This window comes from Miniopterus schreibersii (genome assembly GCF_964146895.1).
Source record: "Miniopterus schreibersii genome assembly, chromosome: 6".
NCBI lineage: Eukaryota > Metazoa > Chordata > Mammalia > Chiroptera > Miniopteridae > Miniopterus > Miniopterus schreibersii.
This window is the reverse complement of record NC_138107.1, coordinates 25,612,565-25,638,494: the sequence shown is the minus strand read 5'-3', so window position 1 is coordinate 25,638,494 and position 25,930 is coordinate 25,612,565.

Sequence of the window (25,930 nt, the reverse complement as noted above, 5' to 3'; positions counted from 1 at the left end):
AGTTTCTAAAGGATTTTATAAGTAGTCAAACCACTATAATAAGTAGATCTCCAAATATTTGTTCAAACACAAGAATATTTCTTGCTCAATAGAAAAGTCCAAAATCTCGAAGAAAGGTTGGTATTAGAAAGATGGCAGTGGGACAGTGCTCTGCTCCACACAGCCACTCACAGACCTAGAGTGATGTCTACACATGATATACAAGGTCATTGGGGGATCTAAACCAGCAGGCAGAAGGGAAAGAACAGGGGAATCAAATCTGCAATTCTTGGTGAGCCATGCCTGGAACGTATCACTTCCAGCCGTATATCCCTGGTTAGAGATCAGTCATAAGGCATACCTTACCCATAAGAGGGTCTGGGAAATGCAGTCTAGCCAGATGCTCAGAAAGAGGAGAAATTAGGGTTTTTTTGTTTTCTTTCTTTCTTTCTTTCTTTCTTTCTTTCTTTCTTTCTTTCTTTCTTTCTTTCTTTCTTTCTTTCTTTCTTTCTTTCTCTTTCTTTCTTTCTTTCTTTCTTTTTCTTTCTCTCTTTCTTTCTCTTTCTTTCTTTCTTTCTTTCTTTCTTTCTTTCTTTCTTTCTTTCTTTCTTTCTTTCTTTCTTCTTTCTTTTTTCAACAGCCAGCAGTCTCTGGCACAAAGGTAAAATTAATAGATCTTGACAACTAATTTGATGTGGAGAAGTTTAACAGAGAAGCTGTGCAGGATGACAATCTGATTTCTCACTTGAGCAATTTAGTGGATATTCATGTCTTTTAATTAGAATAAGAAATGCAGAAAGAAAATGACATGTATTGGTTTTATTATGATTGGATGATGTTAACAACAACAACAAACCATTACATCTTAATTTTTTTTCCCCAGATAAGAAACCTTAAGCTATGAGAGGTTAAGTAAATTTCCTAAGTTTATACAATTATTAAATGACAGATCAAGAATCTAAGATATATTGAATTTCATAGTTCACATCTTTAACTACCTACACAACTTCTAAGTTAGAATACTCAGAAAACAACTGTAAATAGTTTTACAAATCTCATGAAACTCTAGATATAAATTTGCATGTCACTGGAGCACAGAGAGTATTTAAAATTGGGCCTGTTTCTCAGCTTGCCAAGGGAGGATGTGTAGAGAAACAAAGAGAATCTGCTAGATGAGTCTCAGTCCTGGACCCTAGACCACAGCTCCACTGAGGCACGGCCAAAGAAGAGGCCAACAAGACATGTAAGAACCACTTGTCTTTGTAAGCAGAGAAATGAGTCACAGGAGCACTCTAAATCTGGGAAACTCAATACTATGATTTCTAAACCAAGGGGATCATGTAAGATGGGAGTCTATCAGTCTCCACAAATTTAGCTCTCAAATCCTCAAATCAGAGTGTAAGTTAATGACCAATTCTACCAAAAACAAACAACCCAACTCTTTCCATCAAGGTTATTCATGTCCTAGCAAAGAGTTTTCCCTGAGCACTAAAACATTCTTATACATTTTATGTCTTATTGCCTCTTCTTACATCACCTTAACTACCAAATGGTATCATCTTTGCCTTGTAGACTTCCACCGTCTTTCCACAAAGGGTATGACAGAGACTGCTGTCTCTTCTAATCTTACAATTAGGCTGAAATTCTCAGACTTCTTGCAGTTGAGTTTGGCCATGTTGACTGAGTGTTCTTGGACAATATCATATGAGCAAACATAATGCAAGACACTACAGGCCTGGCCCATAAATACCTCCCTTGTGTGAGATCTTTTTCATGTTTATTCATACTCTTCCTCCACCCACTAACTGTGTATAAATTATTCAAAGATCCTAGAGGATGTCAGAACCCCAATATAACAAGAGTTTTTAAACAGGTAAAGTAATTCCTGCGAATAACATTTTGTCCAATGTTTTGTTATAATGTTGATGAGTAAAAAAAAATTTTGGTTCCCAGCGGGGATGACTGTCTATGGTAGTGCTTGCATGTTCTTCCCAGGTGTGTGTGGGTTTTCTCTGGGACTCTAGTTTCTTCCTAAATCCAAAAGATGTGCATGGGAGCTGAATTGGTGTGTCTAAAGTGTCCCAATCTGAGTTACTATGTGAGTGGCCCTGCCATGGTAGGGTGTCCTGTCTAAGGTTGGCTCATACCTGGTGCCCTGAGCTAGTGGGACAGGCTCCAGCTGCCCTCGACCCTGAACTGGAATAGTGTAATTATATGAGTTTTAATATATTACTATTATTTATTTATTTTGCTGCTCAAATTTTCCCAGATTTAAGTAGTGGGAGCTCCTTCCAGGAGGCTTCTGATTCTTCTTGACATGCTTCCATTATCTTTTTTTTGTTCTCTAGCACCACAGAATGATCTGCAGTTATCTTGTTTTTTTTCTCTCCCACCTCAACTCTGGAATTAGCCTCTTCTCCAAAGAATCATAAATTACTTTTAGTGAAAAATCTTATTTAGAAAGTCAAATCTGGGTTTTGCCACTGGAGTGACATTTCCCTATAAGCGTATGAAGCTAATACTTGTACGTATACCTACATATATTCACACATCTGTATCTATTTATATATGCACCTATATGCATATGGATATGTGTATAGATGTGTGATATATCAAATATACATGCATGCAGATGCATGTGTATATCATGCCCATAGAAGCCCTCTTTCCTCTTATTCCTTCTATCTTGCTCTCATTTTCCCGATCTTTCCACCTTACTCCAGTCACCGATATCTAATCTAGCGAGTAAACAACCTCACTAGTTTCTGGTTTATCCTTCTAGATTTTCTTTTTTTCTTTGCATAGATACATACATATTTTTTCTCATCTTCTTCTTTCTTACATGAAGGATACCATAGTTATCTTTTGCAATTCATTTAATTCACTTATATCCATATCAGTTTATACATATTTTTCCTACACAAAGGTTAAATTGTTTTCTTCTGATACTTGTATTGCTTCCTTTTTAATATTTATATCCTTTCCATTTGGAGCTTATTCTTGCATAAGGTGTGAAGTGCGCCTCTAATTTCATCTTCTCCAAATGCCTGCCAGGTCGTCACCATTCTGCTCCAGTGGTTCGAGGCGGCACCTTATTCTGCACCAATTCTCCATTTGTGTTCAGGTCGACTTCTGGGCTTTTCATTTTATTTCACCCTGTGTCAGTACAACATTGTTATAATTAAGAGCTTTAAAATGTGTCTTAAAAGTTAGTAGGGCTAGGAACTATGTAATTTTTCTTTTTTAGTGTTTGCCTAGCTATTTTTGCACATTTAGCTTTACCATATGAACATTAGCGCCAACTCCTCTGACTTTATTTTAAAGCTTGCTGGTATTTTTATAGGGACTACATTGACTTTATAAATTACCTTATGGAGAGTTGACATGATTACATTATTGAGTCATTTTATTCAAGAACAAATTACATCCCATTTGTTAAAAGTCTACTTTAGTACCTTTCAGGAGTGTTTTAAAGGTTTCCTCAATAGGTCTTGAATAATCCTTGCTAATTTTGTTTTTAAAAATATTTAATCTTTGTTGCTATTGCAAATGGGTTTTCTTTAATATTATCTTCTTTAACTGGTGACTTTCTATATAAATGAAGTCTATTGATTTATGTGTGTTAATTTTATAGCCTGCCATCTTACCCAATTATTTTGTTTTATTTTTTTATTATTGTATTATTAGTGTTTGTTAGTTTATCAGTAATTATCTTTGGTTTCTTAAGTTTACTATCATAACATCTATTAATGGAGATACTCTTCTTGTTTACCAAATATTTTGTCTATAGTTGATTTATCTTGTCTAACTTTTTGGCAAATATATATATATATATATTCTATTGTATATAAAAATACATGTAATAGAATGTTAAATAGTAGTGGAGATAGTGGGAATTCTTGTCTTGTTCCCCATCTTAGTAAAATGCCCTTAGTATATTTTTATTCTGTAAGATACTGGTCTTAGAACTAAGGTATTTTCCATTTTCTTGACTTTTTTTCTAATTGGAAAGTTATTGAATTTTGTCAGTGTTCAGCATCTGCGGAACTATACATATTTGACTTTGTTATATTATTGTGGTTTATGATTTCAAATGATTTTCTGACATTCAACCAAATTTTTATCCTTGGAATGAATTTCACCTGATCAGTTATGTTATTTTTTTAGTGTGCTATTGTATTTAGATTTCTAATATTTTTGCATTAATATTCACAAATGTGTTTCTGTGTTTACCAGGTTTAGTTATATTTGATTTACAAAAAGACTAAGGAGTATAATTTCTTTACAATTCCCTAGAACTGTTTATAGAGCTCTAGATCTATCTGATCTTTGAAGGTTCAGTAGAATTTTTCTTTAGAAGTATCTGGGTCAGTTGCTTTTTAAGAGAAGGAGGGTATAAGTACTTAATTATTTTCTCTATTTCTTCTATAAAAATTAGTCTGTTTAGGCTTTCTCTATATGGTGGGATCAGTTTTGACAACCTGTATTTCATAGAAAATTATCTGCTTTAATTAGATTTTCAACTGTATTCACCTAGAGGTAAATATGAGTAGTCTCATCATTTTTAAAATGTCTTCTGTTTCAATGATTCTTTCTTACTCTATTTTTCATTCTCTTAGTTGATTCTCTACCTTTCTCAATAATCAGTATTAAATTATCACTTGAGCTTTCCTGTGTACTTTGTAATTAATATTTTCTCACATAATTTTTTCTTTTACATTTCTTTCCTGACTTCTAACAGTTATTAATTTTTTGTCTCTTTCCATTTCTCATTTTTAAATTTCTCATTCAACAGGGTTTTTCGTATTGACCAATGCTTGTTTAAATCTATTTATTTAGTTTGGAGTGTTGCTTTTTAATTACTCCTGCTTTGCGGTTTTGTTTCAGGAAAACTTTTAATCATTGATCTTTGTTAGATCTCATTTCTTGATTTTTTGGGGATCACTCTGAGTAAGATCTGATGATGAAATGGCCTTGAGAAATGTAAAAAGGAGGAATAAAAGAGCAAATAAAAGAGCACATATTTGCTCGGACTTGAGCAAATATATAGTTGGTGCTGGGGTTTTTTTGTAATAAGGAGGAGCTAAGAAAGGAGCACATTTAGAATTGAAAACCAACTTTGTTTATAACTTTGAAATGTTTAATATGCATCAGTCTGGAGATATAAATGTGACTCATTCTCTTTATTAATCTGAAATTCTGGGACAGGTGCAAACCATGGAACTGACTTGTTATGACGTTTTACCATTGTTGTTTGATCACTTGTTTTGTTAAGTTCTCTAAAAAATAAAACATTCAGGAGAAATTTTCATCTTTGAGTTTCTTCCCCATCAGTACTTCATCTTTTATTCACAAGTTATGTTCCTTTATTTTAATTTCTTTCTTTCTTACAACAGTAGGCTTTTCCAGTAGCCACCATGCCTCTGGTTCACATCTTCTCTGTGCTGAACTTAAGCAGTTTTGTCCAGATAGGGAAAATTCAGCTGGAATTTCATATACATACTTCTGTACCCTTTTCTGAGATTAACTGTCCTGTGCCAGGCTATACTCAGCCTGGTAGGGAATGAAACCTGTTGTCATGTGGAGATACATGAATTCTGATGTCTCCCCTAATTTACCAACAGATCCTAGAGCTTCTATTTCCATGAAGAAGAGTCAGATACCTTCTTTTATTTCTACCACTTAGCCAGGCTCTCTGTGGCAGCTCCACCACCTTTCCAGTACCCTTCCACCTTTTCTCATTCCTGAGTCAAGAAGGAAAAAAACACACCATTAAACCTAATTACTTTCAAATTTGGTGATCTAAGTGAGAACTGTGTTAATATTGTTGACACAGAGTACAACTTCTCAGGTTAGGTTAGGAGTATTTAGGAATAGTGTTACTCCATAATTTACCAGTTCTTTTCTTGGCTGTCACTTTTTGAAGTTTAAGGAATAAAGTTAAAATCCTTTTCTTGTTTGTTTGATACTAGTGAATCTTTAGGTTATAATATTTTTAATTTTGCTTGTTTTTGGCATTGCGGAAAAGAGATTTTGTGATTTGGTGTAACTCTCCATCTGTATATGAAAGACCTAAATTGATAGTTTACATAATATAGCAGTTCGAAGTCAGCTGCAAGGGTCTAAATTATTCAGTAGTAAAGATATGGAAGCAATAAGTTAGGCCTTTTTTTTTCTTTTTCTAAGAAATAATTTTGAAAGTATAAAGAAGTAAAAAATTGTAACCCAAAAAAGTAGCAAGTTCAAACACTTTGTTTTAACATTGGAAAGACCCATATATGCTGCAAGTTTGAAGACAAAAGAGATGGTAGTTTTTAACAAAACTGTAGAAGTCGCTTATATTGTGGACATTGATTTTCAGTTTTTTACAATGAACATACCTCTTATTTTTAAAGTGTTTCATTAGAATCAATGCACCAATGCCTACAAAGCCCCTATACAACTGACAAGTTTTTTACTGTTTACTGTGTGTTTGTGTTCTTTCCATGTATTCTCAACTGTTTGGCCAGTTCTGGGAAGTTTCCAGGGATAAAAACCTGTGTAATTGGGACTATTGTAAAAGTGAAGCCTAATTATTCATAATATAGTAAAAAAAAAAAAAAAAAAAAAAAGCAGGTTCTGAAGAACTCACGGATATTCAAAAAAACCCCTCTGTGAGCAGACACTACTTGTTGCCTTGAATTTTATGCAGGACAGAAACATGAACCAAAACAACAAAAACAGAAACCACATAGCCTCGGCGCAGGGATGGCAAATAGGTGACAACCTGCCCTCCTTGGGCTCTCCTCTGCCAGCGACACCCATCCCGGACACACCACAGCTCCTCTTCGTGCTTAATAGACTTGTGATCTCCGAATCGTTCTGGACAAAACTGCCTCTATTACCCCTCCCACTAACAACTGGATTGAGCAAGTGATTAAAATGAAGCTGGGCCTGCCACCTGCGACTGACATCAGCGGTTCGCACCTTGTCTGGAAGCTGGAAGCACCTGGCAGGAGCCTGAGGAGCGTTTCGCCTGCCCCCCACGTGGGGAGGTTCTGGCTGCATTGCTGCGGGCTGTGGCCTGGCCTCACTGCGTTGCAGAGCTGAACTCCGGGGAATTTAATGCACAGCCTGGAACGGCCCGAGGTGGCCTTCCCCAGTGAACGCAGGCCGCACATTCAGCCGGGGTGGCCTCCACTCTGCTAACTACAGAGCTTTTTCACTATGCCACTGTAGCTGCCCCTGTAATGCAAAAGTTGTGCTCTTCCCACAAGATATTTTTCCTGCCAGCACCAAGACGCTGCTTCAGCTCACATCAAACAGCCTGTCATCTGAGAGCCCCCTTGGGGGCCGGGGGGGGGCTGAGACTAAACCTCCCCTCTGCCTGACCTTTGCACACTCTGTCTCTCGTGTTCTTTTTTACATTCATCAGTCTGCTTTAGCGTCTTAAGTACATTCAAATCCAGCTGCCGGTTAAAAAAAAAAAAAAGTTAATGTAGAGATACCACCTAGTGTGTTTCCTTTCTTTTACAGAGAAGTATATTGAAGACCAGGGCCATCGATGATTTGCAAAAGGTAACAAACTTGGTAGAGGCAAAGCTTCGTTGAAAATTCAGTTCCTTTTCCTGAGGATGAAGGTTTTCTGGGTTCAACGTGTCTTAAAACGTTAGCCTTTATTGTTTACTTCCAAATGGTAAAAGTGAAAACATGGGGCACTTGTATTAGAGTCTCATACAATCCTCAGAAAAATAGCTAGCTAATTTAGCAGGAAGATCAGAAGTGAAAGTGTTTTAGTCAGCAGGTTTTACTTTCTTCCCACCAAATACTCACTGACGTGCAGTGCTAATGAGAACAGCAAGGTTCTGCGGTGCCTCTCCTTGCTAATCTCTGATGTCTCACCGAGCTTTTTTTTCTTCTGAACTTTGACAAATTACTCTGAACTTCTGAGTTTATTGAGACGCTGTCCTCATTTCCAGAATATGTTGTCTCATGCTACTAAATAATTTACTCTGGAAAATAATGGTACTCTAGCTAATAACTGTCTAGATGAATTCAGCAAAGGCTAGAGATCTGATAGATCTGAAAATGAAAGACAACATAAAACAAGAATAAATGCAAACTTAGAGAACTAATAGGGGTGATACAACTTAACTTTATATATTAGTAGTATTCAAATTAGAAATCTTTTATGTAAAACCAAAAACTACTGCAGTAAATGCTATAACGGAATGAACTGATTTGTAAAAAGATATTGTTGAGAAAATTTATTATCGTAACACTTTCGTTAGAACATACCTTACTACCATACAAAATCATATCACCTCGTTCAAATTATATGCATAGATTAATATTGACAAACAATAAAGCCTGACATAAAACAAACAATCCATAAGGCACTAATGAATATTAATCGTCTCTAAGATAATCACTTTTAAATTGTCATTGTAGTTGTAAATAAGTATTCGGTAAATAAGTATGCTTTCTGGGCAAGGTTAGAATTCTTATTTAATACTGTTAACAATAATTTTATAGTGAAAGGATTAACACTGAAATGAAAATCTTTATTATTCTTCAGATATTTTAAACCTAGGGTTAGGCCTATCATTCCAGCATTGTAACTGGCAGACAACATTTTTAAAAAATGCACAAAGGGTTAGAAATCATATATAATAGCAAAAATATATGTGATGCCAAAGCAACTGCGTTGAATATTTGTTTTTAATGGATATCTGTAGATAAATAGGTAAAGAGGAAGAACAAAATGATTAAAATTAGATATAAAGAGTAATGATTTCAATACAATTTTAGGTTTGGGAGGTCGTGTGGTCTAATCAAAGGAAAATTTCAGCTCTCTCATTAACTAGCTCTGAAATCTTATGCAAATTGTAGCATTTGGGATATGTGTATGCTTTAACAAAGATGTAGTCTTCAAAATAAGTTAGCCTAATGTGATGTGGATTTGCAAATTAAATATAAGGATGTTTTGGCACCAAATATTAATATATCAAGTTATCCTAGTGTCTGCTTCTTCAAAATGATGTGTTTTCTCCTTTGGGTTTAAATCTTGCCTTATCCTTGGCAGCCCTTCTTGAAAGAATTGTTTTTGTATAAGTAAGAAATCCAGTGAGTAGATTCTTCCAGACAAGAGGCTGACAGTGATTCCTGGGTGGGAAATTTCCCTGAGGAGGGCTAAATGAGAATGCCATGACTCTAAAGACGGAAAGAATATCTAAAACGGAAGCAAAAATGTTAAAAAGAAGATGGGGAATATCTAAGACATATATCACACATTCTCTAACATAGCCTTATACATATCAGAAGCAATTTTACTTGAGGTAGAGAACGTTTTCTTCACTGTAATTTAGTTTTTGGGTTAGTCTAGAATCTAGCATAAACTAGATTATATTCTGAACATATTATTTGAATATGTGATATTCACATAGGGTATCCCCAAAAATGTATACACACTTTTTTCTGATAGCTCAATTGATGTTTTTTCTTTTCAGATTTAACCCATTGGAATTAATAATTATTCAAATTGTGTATACATTTTTGGAGTACACCCTATATTAATTTTAAAACAACTTTTTTCTTTTATTGTTGACACTATTAGAGATGACCCTCATTTTACTCACCTTTACCCAGCCCCTGCCTCCTCCCACCCCTGCTTCCCTCCCCCCCACCCCCCACCCTGCCCCGCCCACCACCATACTGTTATTTGTGTCTATGGGTTATGCATATATGTTCTTTGGCTGATCTATTCACCTTATTTCATCCAGCTCTCCCCATCTCCCTCCCCTCTGACCTCTGTCACTTTCTTCCATGTGTTTAATCTAAAGAAAATACATATTTTAAGCAGGAAAAAGATCATATGAAGATTAGTGGACAGATGTAAAAACAGTATAAGTAAAAAGAGGAAAAAATGTCTATATGTTGAGCATTTTTATTACCATTTAAAGCTCTTCGGCTATTACAGTATTTTTGGAAAAAAAACAGACCTTATCAGAAACAGGATTTTGAAGAGATAAAAGGTCATTTCCCTCTTCACTGTAACACTGCCAGGCTTATTGAAACACATCTCCTATTTTAAATGAACTTGTCCCTATGCCTTTTCAAACTGTAAAAGTTTTATAGCAGCATGTAAAAGTAATGCAGTAATCTCTAAAAAGAAGCCAGAATTTGTGAGAGTTGGGTTCGTAAGATAAAAGTCTCACCAACACCAACAGAAGATTTAGTGGCAGAGATGTGGAATGTAGCACTTCTAAAATTATAAGAAGCACTGTAAATGATTCATTATTCCAAAAAGAGTATCTTATAAATCAACAAGTTTAGGTTGGAATAGCTACTCTATCATGTCACTGTGAGGTCTACACAGTAATTAAATGTGAATGACATAATTTGGGGACTAGCACATGGGAGGTGGAAAATACTAATTATATATATGTACTTTTTAAACAATTTATAATGGTAAACTTGACCAGGGAAATCTTTTATTATTAGCTTTCACAATCAATGAGGATAACGACAAAATAACTACTTTGAGTATTTATTTTTAATGAAGATCAGTAGATTCAAAGCAAGAGAAAAAGTGGTTATTTCAACAAAAGTTCATGCCTCAGAGGTAGTATTGCCCAATTAAATATATATCTCAACTTTGCCATTATTTAGCTGTACAATGTGAAATGGAACATCTCATTTGAGAAAATGGCACTTTGACCATGACATCAACACTCAAAATGACTTAGCTTTTCTCTGTGACCTCTCACTTTCATCCTGGTCACATACCACCCTTTGACCTTTTGATCCTACTGACTATAAAAGCCTGCTCTATCCCAGCAATCAGTTTCATTTATCCTGAGCATAAGGATAGTATTGTGGGTGTCCAGATTCAAGGATATGAGGATACTTTATGCTTACATCAAGACCCCGATTTAACTCAACCTGACCTATCCAGAATACCTATTTCTTTCCTCTCTCCCTGAACGTTCCAGGTGGCACAGAATAGTGCTCTTCTCTCTTTCCACTTTTCAAATCTATTCATCATCTCTGATGATGGTGCAATAAAAACACATTGTCCCATTATTTGATGCTGTGCATATGTCCTCCGTTGCAGATTTCTGCATGAAGAGACACTCAAACCAGTATTCTAAATCAGAGGTTGGCGCTTGCATAAATTGGATTTGTAAGTAGGAGCCATCTACAGGCGTGGTTTCTTTGCTTTACAATTTTATCTAATGACAAGGAACAAACACATATTCGAGGTTACTTTATTGCTTCTACTTTACTGCACATTATGATGGTGCAGCTAACTGCCCCCAGCTAACTGTGGAGAGGTATAACATGAACCTTGACAGTCAGTGAGTCCCCAGGTATGGGATGTTCCTCACCTGGTCTCTTAAGTTATCAGATCCCAATGGGTGTTTGGTATCAGCCAAGCCAATGTGCCTGCCCATGCTACATCAGCTCTTTGAGGAAAGAGCTAAAGAGCTTTCTTACTTGGACAAAATGATCAAGGCTCTTCTTATTAGAGCGCAGGTACATGAGAATGGTACCTCAACACCCAACTTCCTTAAAGCTTTCTAATGTAATTCAATTCTCATCATTGAAACAAATGGCTTTTGGCCATGAAGTTTTATTGATTAGACCAGTCTGGTGATCGTGTCAAAGGAGCAACATTACTTGCTACTTCAAGCCCAGCAAAAAGACAAGGAAAGATTTTCTCCAGGATTTTTCTCAAGCTAAAAAACAATGGCATCAGATATCATGTTGTGTGTGACTGAATAACTATAATTTTGAGAAGTCCTACCCTGATAGTGTCCTGGAAAAGTAAGAGCTGAGGTACATGAAGGAATAGAAGTGGAGTAAATCTCAGTTTCTGCACATCAGAAGAGATCCCAGAGCTGACAAAAGCTAGAGTGTTGTGGGTTGGGTGGAGTAGGTAGGGGCAATTGGTAGAGTACAGAAGATGCAAAATATTGAATGAAGGAAAGACCTTTCTTGGCTATTACCACACATATGTTTTTACTTTATTCTTAACGTTTATCTATGTAACTTTAGCTAACATAACCATCTTTTTTTAGAAAAAATTAAAAATGACCCAAAATTCTAATGTTAAAAGATTGATTAAAGCCTACAACCAAGATTACTTTACTGCAGCAGAGCTATCATTTAGAATCAAAGGACACATAAAGAGCTTCCCAGACAAGAAAAATCTAAAGTTCATCACCACCAAACCAGTATTACAAGAAATGTTAAAGGTCCTTCTTTAAGAAGAATAAGGGAGAAAAAATGTCAAAAATATAAATAACAAAATGGCAATAAATACATATCTATCAACAATTACTTTAAATGCAAATAGATTAAATGCTCTAATCAAAAGACATATGGTAGCTGAATGGACATGAGTGCAAAGCCCTTACCTATGCTGCCTACAAGAACTCACTTCAGATCAGAAGATACACAGACTGAAAGTGAAAGGATGAAAAATATATTTCATGAAAATAAAAGTAAAAAAATGTGGGTTAGCCATATTTATACATACTTATATTTTGTAGGTGACAAAATAGACTTTAAAAAAAAGATTTTAATAAGAGAGAAAGAAGGATCCAGCAAATTTACTTATCTGAAGAAACCCAAACACTAATACAAAAATACATACGCATTCATATTTCATTGAAGTATTATTTACATTATCCAAGATACGGAAGCAACCTAAGTGCCCATCAACAGATGAATGGATAAAGAAGTAATGCATATATGCAATGGAATATGACTCAGCCATAAATAGGAATGATCTTTTTTGACTCAAAGATCTGTTGGTTTAGGAAAACAAACTTTTGTTTTTGCTTGAGGATGTATATCAGTATTTTGCCATTTGGACAACATGGATGGACCTAGCAGGTATTGTGCTGAATTAAACAAGTCAGATAGAGAAATGCAAATGCCATATGATTTATTTCACTTATATCTGGAATATAAAACACAAAATAAATAAACAAACAAAACAGAAACAGACTCATAGATTCAGAGGACGTTTTGACAGTTACCAGATTGGGGGGGGGGGGTTGGGATGAAAAAGTGAAGGAATTCAAACATACAAATTGGTAGTTACATAGTAGTTATGGGGAAATAAAGTATAGCATAGGAAATATAGTCAATAATATTCTAATAACTATGGTGTCAGATGGGTACTAGATTTATCAGTGTGGTCACTTCTTAAGTTATCTAAATGTCTAATCACTGGGTTGTACAGCTGAAACTAATATAACATTGTATATCAACTATAATTGAAAAGTAAAAAATTATTTATAGTAATAAAAAAGATTGATTAAAGCAATATTGATTCATATGCAATGGAATTGTATAATTATTAAATGCCTTTGTAGAATAGTACTTATTGATGAAAACACACTCATGATATATTCTTTAGTCCAAAAATGCAGGTTATGTAAAAATAAATATTACAACATAATATTTTGAAAAATATTTTTATGTATATATAAAATTTTTATGTATGTATAAAATTGTATACAAAGATAAAATAATGTGTAGAAAAATGCAGCAATATTTTTACTGTCAGATTATATGTTTTTGTTTCTTTTTTGAATCAAAGACCTGTTTGTTTAGGAAAACAAACCTTTGTTTTTGCTTGAAGAAGTATATCAGTTTTCCTCTGGGAGCTCACAGTACTATAGAGAAGTCTGACAAGTAACACAATCAATATAGATTATAGCAATAGGCAAGGACAAGGGCAGAGTCAAGACAGTGTGCTGGCCCCACCCAGTTTGGCTCAGTAGTTAAAGTGTCAGCCAGTGGACTGAAGGGTCTTGGGTTTGATTTCAGTCAAGGGCACTACCTCGGTTATAGGCTTGATCCCCGGCCCCAGTCAGGGTGTGTGCAGGGGGCAACCAATTGATGTTTCTCTCTCTCTCTCCCACTCTCTCTGAAAAGCAATGGAAAAAATATCCTCAGGTGAGGGTTAAAAAAACAACAACGATAGTGTGCTGTTACCTAGGGGAACATAATTAACTCTGGGTGGGTGGGTCAGAAATGGGCTCACCTAGGAAGTGACCTCCAAACTGAGATAAATTAAAAGTGCTCACAAAATATAATGTTTATACTAACAAGGTATTGACCGTATTAAGTTCCGAAGAGGTTATTTCTCACTGCCTTGGATGAAACCCATTGTTATCAGATGATTTAATCTCTGCTTATCTGATGCGTAAAAAATGGTATCTCATGGTTCTGTATGTTGCACTTATTATTATGAAGCTACGCACCTTTTCACATTTTTACTTATTTTTCCGTGACCTCTGTGTTCACACACTGTAACCATTTATCTTTAGAAGTTTTCATCTTTTTCTTAGTAATTTGCAGGAGCTGTTAGTGCATTGAAGAAATTTCCTCCCAGTTAACCATGAGACTTGAGTAGTATTTGCAGGTTTTCTTTTGTGTGTAAAAATTCGTCTATGATATTTTCCTGTGTAGCTGTTTAAAATTTAGTAGGCAAACTTATGAATAGCTTCTAAGTATATTTTCTGTGTTTTGTTTTAAATTATCTCATTAGAGTCAAACCAGATACTGAAATTATTAGATAAGAATAAGACATAGAGATTATGAAGAAAACCCATAATTATATCCAAAAATATGCAAATTAAATGGAAAATAAAATGAGAATGATTTATACTAGCATAAAACAGCTTTGATTTTTTCCATTTTTTGAGAATGGTTTAAAAATAAGAGAATGAAATTAGGTAGTGTCTAAATTTTAAGTTACTTTTTATAAATTAAATTACCTATATATTTTTAAATTTACTATGTCTTGGAGAGACTTTTAGAAGAAAAATAGAACTTTGATAGATGAGAGAAAAAAATGTTTTGAAAATTCATGTGGCTTAGAGGTGGTATAAGAAATACACTCAGAACAGTTTTAAGCAAGTAGCTTATTTATATCCTCAGTTAATCCACCCACAAAGGATTTAGTGTGGCTTATAAAAACACAATCAACAAAATACTAACATATTAAAAAATATCAGAACTGGGGAAAACATGAATTAAAATAAGAGAAACAGACCAAAAGAAAAAGTGAACACATAAGCAGACATAAAGACAAAAATGGTTGCTATAAGTGAGACATAAATTTGTTTGTCTAATATCCCAAAAATTCAAATCAAAATGGGAAATATTGTTAGATGCATAGTTTTCATTAACTGTGAAGAGAAAACATACTAGATCTTTAGGAAAAGCAAATATATTCCCTGAATAGGTTTTAAAACATATTTCTTATGTAGGTAGGTAAGCACAATTTTTTTATAGTAATTTTTGAGTTGCAACAAATTTGTAGTTTTTGTTGCCACTTAAATTTGTAACTGGGAGTAAAAGTCATTCGCCACACATGCAGTTTCCTCCAATATTAGTTTAGAAGTTTATTGTTCCATTTACAGCCATGAGGAAGTCCCATACCTGTCACACTGCTCAATCAGTCATTGATCCCTGGTTTTGTTTATCCCTGGCAGGTGGCGAGAGCCTCGGCTGCCCTCAGGGAGCTCACGGTCCAGCCAGAGACACAGAGGCACAGGGTGAGTAAAGCAAGAGAAAATGTAGAGGGAGCTTGGAGTTCAACTTGAACAGGAAGAACAGGAAAGTTTTGCTTGCAAAATGGGATTTGAACTGAACCTGTAATAATTAGGACAAATTTTCAAGATTAAAGAAAGAGGGAAAGATCACATTTATTCTGTAAGATTATAAAATGAAGGTAATTTTAATACACTTTAAAATACAAATTCGAATAGGTTAATGTTTTGATCCTTTAGGTAGAATTTGTCTTTTCTGTATGTTTTCTCATATTCAATAGACCCACAATATTTCCTAAAGCAAAGCTTAAATAAATTAAATTAGTAATTTTAAATAGAAAATTGCAGCATATGAAATTCTATTAATTTAAAAAAATCTTCATTTTGGTTGATCTTCCCCATGAAGAGACTTAGTTGCTGATGTACAGTGTTGCGCAATACACTAGTGTTCACTAAATAGATGGATTCAGAGGCCCATAATATAAATTTAAGCAGACAATTGTAAGAAGGAAGAGGTAAGGTCAGGACTCAGTATAGGAAGGGAAGGTGCCATGTCCCCTGACAAGTACCTCCTCTCACTAAAATGTTATTTTAATGGCTGTCCCCCAGAGCTGCAATAGCATAGATTGGAAAGATGTTCATTTCTTTGTTACCTGTTTAGATTTTCTGATGTTGCCCAGAAATTAAGAGACTAAATTATATTTCTGTGCAGGAGGAAGCTATCAACCTTGGAACACTCTTTTCTCTGCCCCCCCTCCCCCATTTCTGGGAACTAATAATCAGAAAGTGAAGATGAGTGCTCCTGCTTTGTTGAGAACAACCATGCAAACAAGGAAGCATCTTTCTCCAGTGTTTTTCAGCAGAGACAAGAGAAAGAAAGAAAAAGAAAAAAAAAGAAACTTTGCAACTATAGATAAATTGAAAGTTGCAGGATTAGTCACAAACTAAGGGGCAAAAATCCTTCCTGATCATTAGAATTGTTTAAATGTAAAGAAGTCTTCTCTGAAGTCATGATTCAAAAGTATTCAAGCAGAGATCAGATGTCTGTTATGTATATAAGGACTTGGATACAGTCTGAAATGCTGGGATACACTGAGGTATATAGTATGTTCACTAGTTGGATCGAGTGACAAGCATAGATTACAGTCTATTAATCTATTTGCAAATTAATTGTGGTTTAAGGCCAATAGGGACTGGTTAATACTTAGCAACTCAAAGCCTAAATTAATTTATTTAAAAACCATGCTACATTGTTTTTTGCAAATTTGTTTTCTCTATGTGTTGCTTATTGGTATGTTAAGATACACACCAGTACCATGATTAAAAACTCATTAGCTTAGTTCATGCTCACGTCTTTGACTTAAGAAAAAGTAGAAAAATAAAAAACAAGGTGCTTGTAGTTGTAGTTTTATTTTTAATCCCTAACATCCCATAAATTATTCTATGTAGGGGAATAATTCCACCATGTGCACTGGTAAATTTGCACATGTCCACATAAACAAAGTAGGCAAGGATTAACGGAACCTAACCCAAGTCTTTGGAGAATACCCTGTGATTCCTCTCAATCAGGGAGTAAGCAGTTTGGTGAGGAGTTGCCACAAGGCAATTTTTCACCCACCTCCCTATCTTGGGGAAATTCTCACAAGGCTATTTCAATTCCATCTCCTTAGTTTCAAGTTGAGCATGGAACTTTCTACCTTATGCTCCTTTAGGGTACAATTTCAGGCTTTAAAACCCCTTAGCTTAGAGTTTAGAGTTGACTCCTCAATATGAGAGCAACCCAAGCCCCATGCTTCCTGTTATCTGGCCCCTCCAGGTTGGTATCTTCCTGTGGGAACTGGGATACAGGGGGCTGACATAGGCTGATCTGGCGGCTGCTGTCTGTGGAAGTAATAAAGCACCGAATCCATCTGGGACATTGTCTCCTTATTGGCTGGATTCACTGAAGTGAGGCAAGACCACCTAGTGGTCCTTGTGGCCCTGGAAGACCCCATGTGGCTGCCTAGGGACTGCTCCATCACTGACTATTTTATATTCAGCAGTAGACTTTCTTTGGCTCTAGCTCATTCTTCTGCCTGCTTGGACTTGGTAACCAGGCTGTAGAACTTTTAAATGTCATGGAATTGAACTTGAATGCTCCAACAAACAATATCCGCCTCTGACGCACCCCCTTCCCACCTGGACGCTACAAAATGACCTTGAGCTGCACCTTAGGAGAGAGGCAGGACTGTGTGTTGTGCAAAACGAATCTTTCACTGACATCTGAGGTGCTGCCTGAGATACTCTTGCATATATGCATGGAGATGAATTGTCTCTGATTTCTAATCTGAGCTCCATCTTGAATTAAACAAACTTTGCTACTGAGTTTTGTGTATATAGAACCCATTGATTATCTGGTCTTTTACCTTGGCATCATAATGAAAGGCACTAGAAATTTCAGAGATCTGCCTCTTCTAATAACATAGTGATTCTTATATGTCTTTACAATTGGGGCTGCAGGAAATTTTACAAATATACCCACAGAGTTTAAATTATCTAAAAGCATTTCAAATATGCAAATATCAGAACTTTCAGATTCTATATTTTGATAAGTTTCAAAGAATAACAAATCTTCCTTAATAGATATATCATTGTTTTTTCAATATCCACTGAGCATTAGAAAAACTATTAAAGATGATCTTTTTTGCTGCAATCAGTACACTTGTAGTTCACAGCAAAAGAAGAGAAAGGGCAGCTTATCATGCCAGACAGTCTGCACCGGCAGCACCTTGACAAGTGTGAAAAAGGGATATAACAAGACTAAGACTCTGCTGATATCTAACACAAATCACCATAGCAACTCTTCTCCAAGAACATTGTCATGCATTTTGTTAAAAAATATTTGTATCTCTTAAAGTAATTATATATGTATACATCTACTTACCCTATGTAGAAATATAATATGTAGACAGATCATAATTATTATATCATTAAAATAGTTCATTAAACAATTGATGTTTAATCATTATAGAATGTCTCTATAAAATATGTATTTATAGAAAAATGTTTATCTTATAAGTGATAAAGCAAGATACTAAATACAATACGCTCCAAATATATATTTCATCTATAGATATGTTACATAAGTGTAGAGTGAAGGGTGTAAAGAAATTTATCTGATTGTTACTAGGTTTTAATTGTGCTATCTTGTGGAGAAAGTACTAATACAGGGATAAAAATGAATGCCTAAAAATCGTGCCTACTGGTGCAGATTTCAGGCACAGGTATTTGGATACAGGCTCCTTGAAGTTAGAGAGCTGCCCTGAGTGGCAGGTCAGTGATCCCCTACTTGGACGAGCAGAGTTGTTTCAGTGATGGGAACCGCTGCAGAAACTTTCCTCACATTTATTCCACACGAGAGTATAGGATGTTGAGGTAACTGAAGAAACCCACCGTCTTTGCAACTGCATTGCAGAGGAAAAGAAAACCTGTGGGTGGGGAGCACTTTTCAGCTAAAGAAAAATGTGTTTCAAGGGAAAAGATGCTTTATGTACATTTTGTGAATTAGTAAGAGGTATATGTGTGTTTAAATGTGTGAAGATAACCTCTCGAAAAGCCTGGGATTATATAATTAACAGCATACTGCGGAGCAAAGGTGATTGCGAAGGTGGAAGAAAGTAGATGTATTGAAATTTCAACATCACTTGCAGTGGGAAATCAATAGGCTCTGGTAAAGAAATAGATTAATTCCACTAAATAAATTCCAATTATAAAGCACTATAATAGCTTTAAAAGTGTATACACTTTAAAAATGATCAGAAGTAAACATACACAATAATGGAAACACTGACCTTATTGAGAAAGAAAATAAATAAAATATGAATGTTGAAAAAATAAGATAAATTAAGCTGGCAAAACTCGGCCAAGCATTAATTTTATCTCCATAAATATAAATGAGATTTGCTTACCTATTAAAAGAAAAATATGGTCACATTAAGTAATCTAGCTAAACCCAACTACATGTTATGTGCAGGAGACATAATATGAAGCAACTTAGAAAGGTTGAAAGTAAAAGAGTAGACAAAGACATAGCAGGAAACTGAAGACTAAACATTTTACAGCATATTATTGTAAACAATATGTGCTTTTAGTAAAGAAACTGAGTCAAATAAAAAGACTTTGTAAATGAAGACAATTCACACTGATAATGTTATAATCATGATCTATATAGAAAATAATTGCATTAAAAATCATAAAGAAAAAATCTTTAAAGTAGACCTCTGTCAGTCTATAATATATTAAATTATTTTAAAAAAATACATAATACCTAAGTAACCTTATGGCTTATATTGATTTAAATGATACAGTTCAGCAGAGCCTAGAATTTATAGTTGCCAAGTACCCATAAAACAGTCATGTTAGTGACAAAAGATGCTCAATGAACTCAAAACAGTAAAATTACTAGAAACATTATGTTTCATTTATAATGTAAGAGAACAACAAATTAGTCAGAAAAATCAGTAACACAAGCAAAAATGAATAATTCATATGCTTGCATTACTTCTCACCATCTCTCTACCTCTACTCCAAAACATATTTTTATTTAATATTCAGTACTTTTCAGGATAAATTGTTATGTGAAAAAGCAAAGCATAGTGTAGGATAGTGTTTCATTTCACATGTTTATAATATACTACAATGTGTTTTAAAAGGATATATACATACCCTTTGGTATGTATAGCCATTTCTGAAATTATGAATCAGATTTGAAATTTCTAGACAATGAACTTGAGGAAATGGAGAAATAGTAGGATAACATTTACCGTTCTCTCGAATTATTTTACCATTTATCTATAAAACCTATTACATATTTAACAAGTTCTGAAAGGGTTTACAAAGCTTTTTTATAGCCTATAGAAAGTCTTAATAAGCATAAACATATATAGAAGACATACAGCAAAGTGTTGGCTGTTATCTGTTCATGAGATTGTAGACATTTATTTCTCATTTATATTTTATGGTATTTTTGGGGGGAAAAAATAACAAGGCTATACTGAGATGATGTCCCATCGCTGCTGGGAAAAATTTTAAACACGTTAATGTAGCATTCAAGGCCCTTCACTATGCCATCCATTTTATATTTCCAGCATCAATCCTTGTCTTGTCTGCCTCATACAACCTGCAGTTAGGCAAATATTTGTGGTTCCAAATTCTCATAGTTCACTGATGAGTTCATACCACAGTCACTCTATTCCTTTCTACATAGAATGTCCTTTCCTTTGCTTTATCAGCTCCCCCCAACATTTTAAAATCTTCATTAAAATGTTTCTTTAGTGATTTTCACAGGTAAAATTAATCAATGCCTCCTCTGATTTCTTTTATAATACTAGAATTAAATCCATATATCTTATATGATACGAGTGCAGTGTGTGTGTGTGTGTGTGTGGTGTGTGTGTGTGTGTGTGCGTGTGTGTGTAGAGGAGAGAGAAAGAGAGAGAATATAAAATTGATAATAATTTCATTTCATTGAGTTCTTGTCTACAATAAAAGAGATTATGTTGAGGCTAGACATACTCAATTTTTAACTTTGTCAACTTATGAATGATTTTGTTTGCTCAAATAATTAGATGAGATAGGTGATAACCAACCTCCTGACAACCTATCCCTGAGTTTGTGGGTGTGATGATGACTATATTGGAAGTTCTCCTGTGTTAAGCAGGTGTGGAAATCTAGAGATTGTTTTTAACCAGATCCTATATTTGCTGATAAAGAGACATTCTGTCCAAAAATCCAAAAACACTGTGTTTTTCAAACAAGTCTCAATTAATTCTGAAAACTTTAAAGAATTAGCCCAAGAACTGGAAGATAATGAGTCACCTCATTAATTTCTTCAATTTGACATCAATATTATAAGCATAAAAAAATGACAAAGGGCTGATTCAGATTAAATTCAGAAGAATAAAAACTCCTGAATTTAGGAGAATAACTTAGTTTTCATCATATATTTTAATGACAAAGGGTAGTTCATTTGGTTTCCACAGTGTTCTAATAAGCAGACAAATATAAAAACTACATTGCTTCTTTTTGTGACTAATAACTTTTGTGTTTGGAATTTCTAAGGGATTTCAGTTTTGAGATCTAGTTACATTAAAATGAATGGAGCTGTAGTTATAAAAGAAATATGTGTTTTGTTTTTTAATAGAAGCTTTAGCATATTTAGTTATTCTAAAGTTATGAACTAATCCTTTTGGTGTAGAGTCTAGCAATCTTGTGACTTTGGGCAAGATGCCCAACCCCTGTGCCTCAATTATTCTTCTTTAAACTTATAATACTCAGCTCACATGGCTCTTGTTAATTATTTCAAAGTAGATAGTGCAATAATTATTTCTATGTTGAGCTTCTATTTTATTTTACTACTTTTTGGGTGTAAAAAAAAGATATAAAGCCTAATTATTTACTATTAAAATGCTGAAATAATGTCTTGTGCAAAATATTTACAGAATTAGTACTCAGTGTCTCAAATTGCAGTACATGCACAATTGAAAATAAATTTGATTACTTAATGACAAAGCAGTTCTACCTTTGATAATAGTGTAGTGTCTTGTATGAGAAACATCTTATAGATAGCAAATAAAAACTCTAGGATAAAATTCTGAAGAAAATATCTATCTATTGACAGTTCTGGAAAACAACTTAATTTAGGCACAGATGGAGAGTAAAAATCTTTAAAAGAGGGGTTTTCACTGGGAGATATTTGTGTCTGTGCGCCTTTTTCTTTACACAGTGTGGGTTAGCCTGAGCATAAGCAGAAAAGTCAGAGTACAACTAGTTTGAAAAAGTGAGACCCAGAGTTCAGGGCTACCCGATAAAGTAAAACATCAGGGAGATACTGGTGAAACTTGTATCTACAGAGAGGACAGACCCCAAAACCTGTGTATAAACTTTGCCTACATTCTCGCTTCTTTCATAAACTGTACATACGTAGAGGAGTATCCAAGGTGCCCTGAAGTTAACAATGGATGAAAGGTTACAAAGAACTGAGCAGAGATTTTAAATACTCCCTCACTGCAGAAGAGATAGGGTTTAGAGTTTAAGTCCAGCCAAACTAACTACCTGGTAGAAAAATACACAACATTTTTCAAAAGAAGCTACCTGAACTCAGAGTGTCTCCAATGTATTATCCATAATGCCCAGTATACCAATGAAAAACAAAAACATTAAAAATGTGTATGAAAAGGAATATATAACTGTTGGTTAAGAAAAAGTGATTAGTAGTAACCAAACCTGAAATTACTCGAAGGCTGAAGTTAAAATTAAAAAACAGGACCTTCGAAGCAGCTAGTATAAAAATGTTTGGACTTACATAGAAATAGTTCCATAAAAAATAAACAAATGGAGAATCTCAGCAGAGATTAAATCATTAAAAAATCTAATAGAAATTCTAAAACTAAAAAGTAAAAGTATGTGAAATAAAATGAGGCTTCACTCAATGGCTTTAAAAACATATTGGAGATGGCAAAAAAACAAAACTAAATCAAAACTAACACAAGAAAAGTGTGTTTAGAGATAGGACAATATAATTTTTCATACCTGAAGAATAGAAAGAAACACAAACGATTTTAAGCGGTGGATTATGTGACCTGTAAGACAATATCAAGCAGGCAAATATGTGAAATTCTAATCCTGAAAAATAAGAAAGAGAGCAAAAGTTAGAGCAAAGAGAGCAGAAAAGAGAGGGAAGATAAAGAAGAAGAGAGGAAAAAAAGAGAAGAGATAGTGAGAGAGCAGGGGAGGAGGGGGAGCTGGGGAAAGCGGAAGAGAGGGGAGGGGAGGGGAGGGGAGGGGAGGGGAGGGGAGGGGAGGGGAGGGGAGGGGAGGGGAGGGGAGGGGAGGGGAGGGGAGGGGAGGGGAGGGGAGGGGAGGGAGGCTGGAGAAGGGAGGGCAGGACATCCAGTAGGACACAATGTAAACAATCGGTCAGCTGGAGTGTAGGTTATTTAGGGTTTTCTTATTCTGTTCTTACAACATTTTTATCAGTTTGAAATTACATAAAGAACAAAAGCAACTAAAAACAAAAAAAAAAGTGTGTTTTTATTTCCTTCTTTTAAACTAAAAGGTGGTTTAAACATTTGATTCACGTCTATAATAAGTCAACATCTTTGGACTATTTACTAAGACACGTTAGAACAAATTAAGTTAGAGTATTTGCCGTAATAGTTAAAAATTCAATTAAGGAAAAGTCTAACGTGTATCTAATGCATGATGCCAGAGCTAATTAGTTACATTCATAATAATCTTAGAGAGAGACTAATCTTTCCGTAATTTTGTTTCCAAAGACAGAGTAATATTGAAAACAAAGACAAAGACTTAATTAAGTCTTAAAAATAGATTGAAAAATTAACTGCGTTTGCTAATTAATTTGTAATGCAGGAAGCTGTTCTATTGAGTGATATTAAATAAATACATTTTCAGTGTGTCAATCGCGTAAAACCTTTCTTTTTCCAGATTTAGAGCAATCTGCTCCTTAAAGTTTGGCTAATTTTAAAGAGAATTGAGAGTCTGAATTTAAGTCAGATTACTCAAGGATATTGTAGGTGAGGTCTTTGGCTTTTCTTGAATTTTATATTTTATAAACAGAATCACACACACATATACAACTGCAGAGCAATTAAAAAGGTTAAGTTGTTCTGATACAGAAAAAATGATTTTCTTGAAGTTAGCAGATTTGTTTTCTCTGAGAGCATATAAAAAAATGAAGACCTTTAAAGTGTTAAAAATAATGCTTTCCTCTAATTTCACCAGCCACATTTTCAAGAATATATAAATATTCTCAATACAGGGTGGGGCAAAAGTAGGTTTACAGCTGTTCATATGGAAAATAATACAATATTTAATAAATAATTATATAAGAATAAACTCTGTGTTTTGTGTACTCATGACCTACTTTTTCTCCACCCTGTATGTAAAGTATGTTTAAAACTATAAACAATTTGTATATTTAAAAGTGTTTGAAAAGCATAGTAATAATATCGTATAGCTTAATGTAATAGGATTATTAGCTTAAAATTTATTTGTATGTATGATTATATATCACCCAAAGCAACCATCAAAACATGAGTAAATGTGAACAATGCAGAAAATAACTTATAATTTAATAAAGTGAGGTTTATCTCATTTTTCTGCTTTTTAATGTGTTTTGAATTATACAAATTGCAGCTAATTATGCATTTGTTTAAAATGTCAAATTGTACAGAGAATATAGAACATGCTGTCTGCCTTCATGGTGGCCTTGCATCTACTTAATTTTTTTCTCCACATATAAATATTAATATGTTTTGTTTTTTCATACCTTCTAAATTCTTATAAACTTTTATTCATGAATACATGTATGTATATTTACATATTTTGCCTTAATGAGAACTCCTACATATTATTGTGAAGCTTGCCTTTTTTACTTCATAATACACCCATGTCATACATATTGTGGAAGAGACAGAAATTTTCTTTTACTCTTCTAGGTTCTTTTCATTCATAAAGAAAAAAAAAAAAGACTTTTTTCCTTTTTCCTCTGTTTCCAACACACTGCATTAGAGATGCAGGGCTCTGCTTTGGCTTACAATTTGGTTGACAGTTTGGTGAGAATTCTTACCATTTGCTGGCCTGCGCTGGAGGTCCCAGGATCTGCCCACTGCAGAGGCTTCGGGGTGAGGTGAGGGGAGACAGCTTGCTGACCAGCCAGCTGTGGGGAGGAAGAGATTCTCGTCTATCCTTTTGGGTTCTTTTGGCTGGTCTAATAATTAAATTTACATGAGAGAGATGAACAAAATAACCAAATGTAATTACCCACATGCATATGGGAACTTCACATACACGAAAAAGTCAGAGACCCCACATACATAAGAGGGGAAGAAAGGTAATTTTCAGGACAAGAAAAGTAGATGGTTATTAATTAGAATTTTGTCCTGCCCTATAGGTAGGTCATAAAAAGTTATTTCTGGTGATGACTCTTATTATGGGAAAAGCCTCAACTACAAGTTCTTTAAGGGAAAGGTAAATTTATAGTGAGCCCAAGGGGTTTTGAGTGCCTTCAGCTCAAAACTCTCTCAGTATTAAAATATTTGTGTTTGTTCATGTGATTATTATTTTTTCACCAGGGAAGGCATAGATAGATTTCTTTCTTTCTATTTTTTTTCCTTTTTCTTTTTACTAGATTATCAGTTTATTATAAAAGGATAGAACTCAGGACCAGCCAGATGGAAGAGATAAAGAGGGTAATGTATGTGAGAAAGGCACAGAGCTTCTGTGCTCTGCTTGGGTGTGTCACTCTCCCAGTGCCTCCGCAGATTCACCAACATGGAACCTCTAAATAGATATCATAAGGTTCTCAAAGGGGTTTTAGAGAACAAGGGCTTATCACT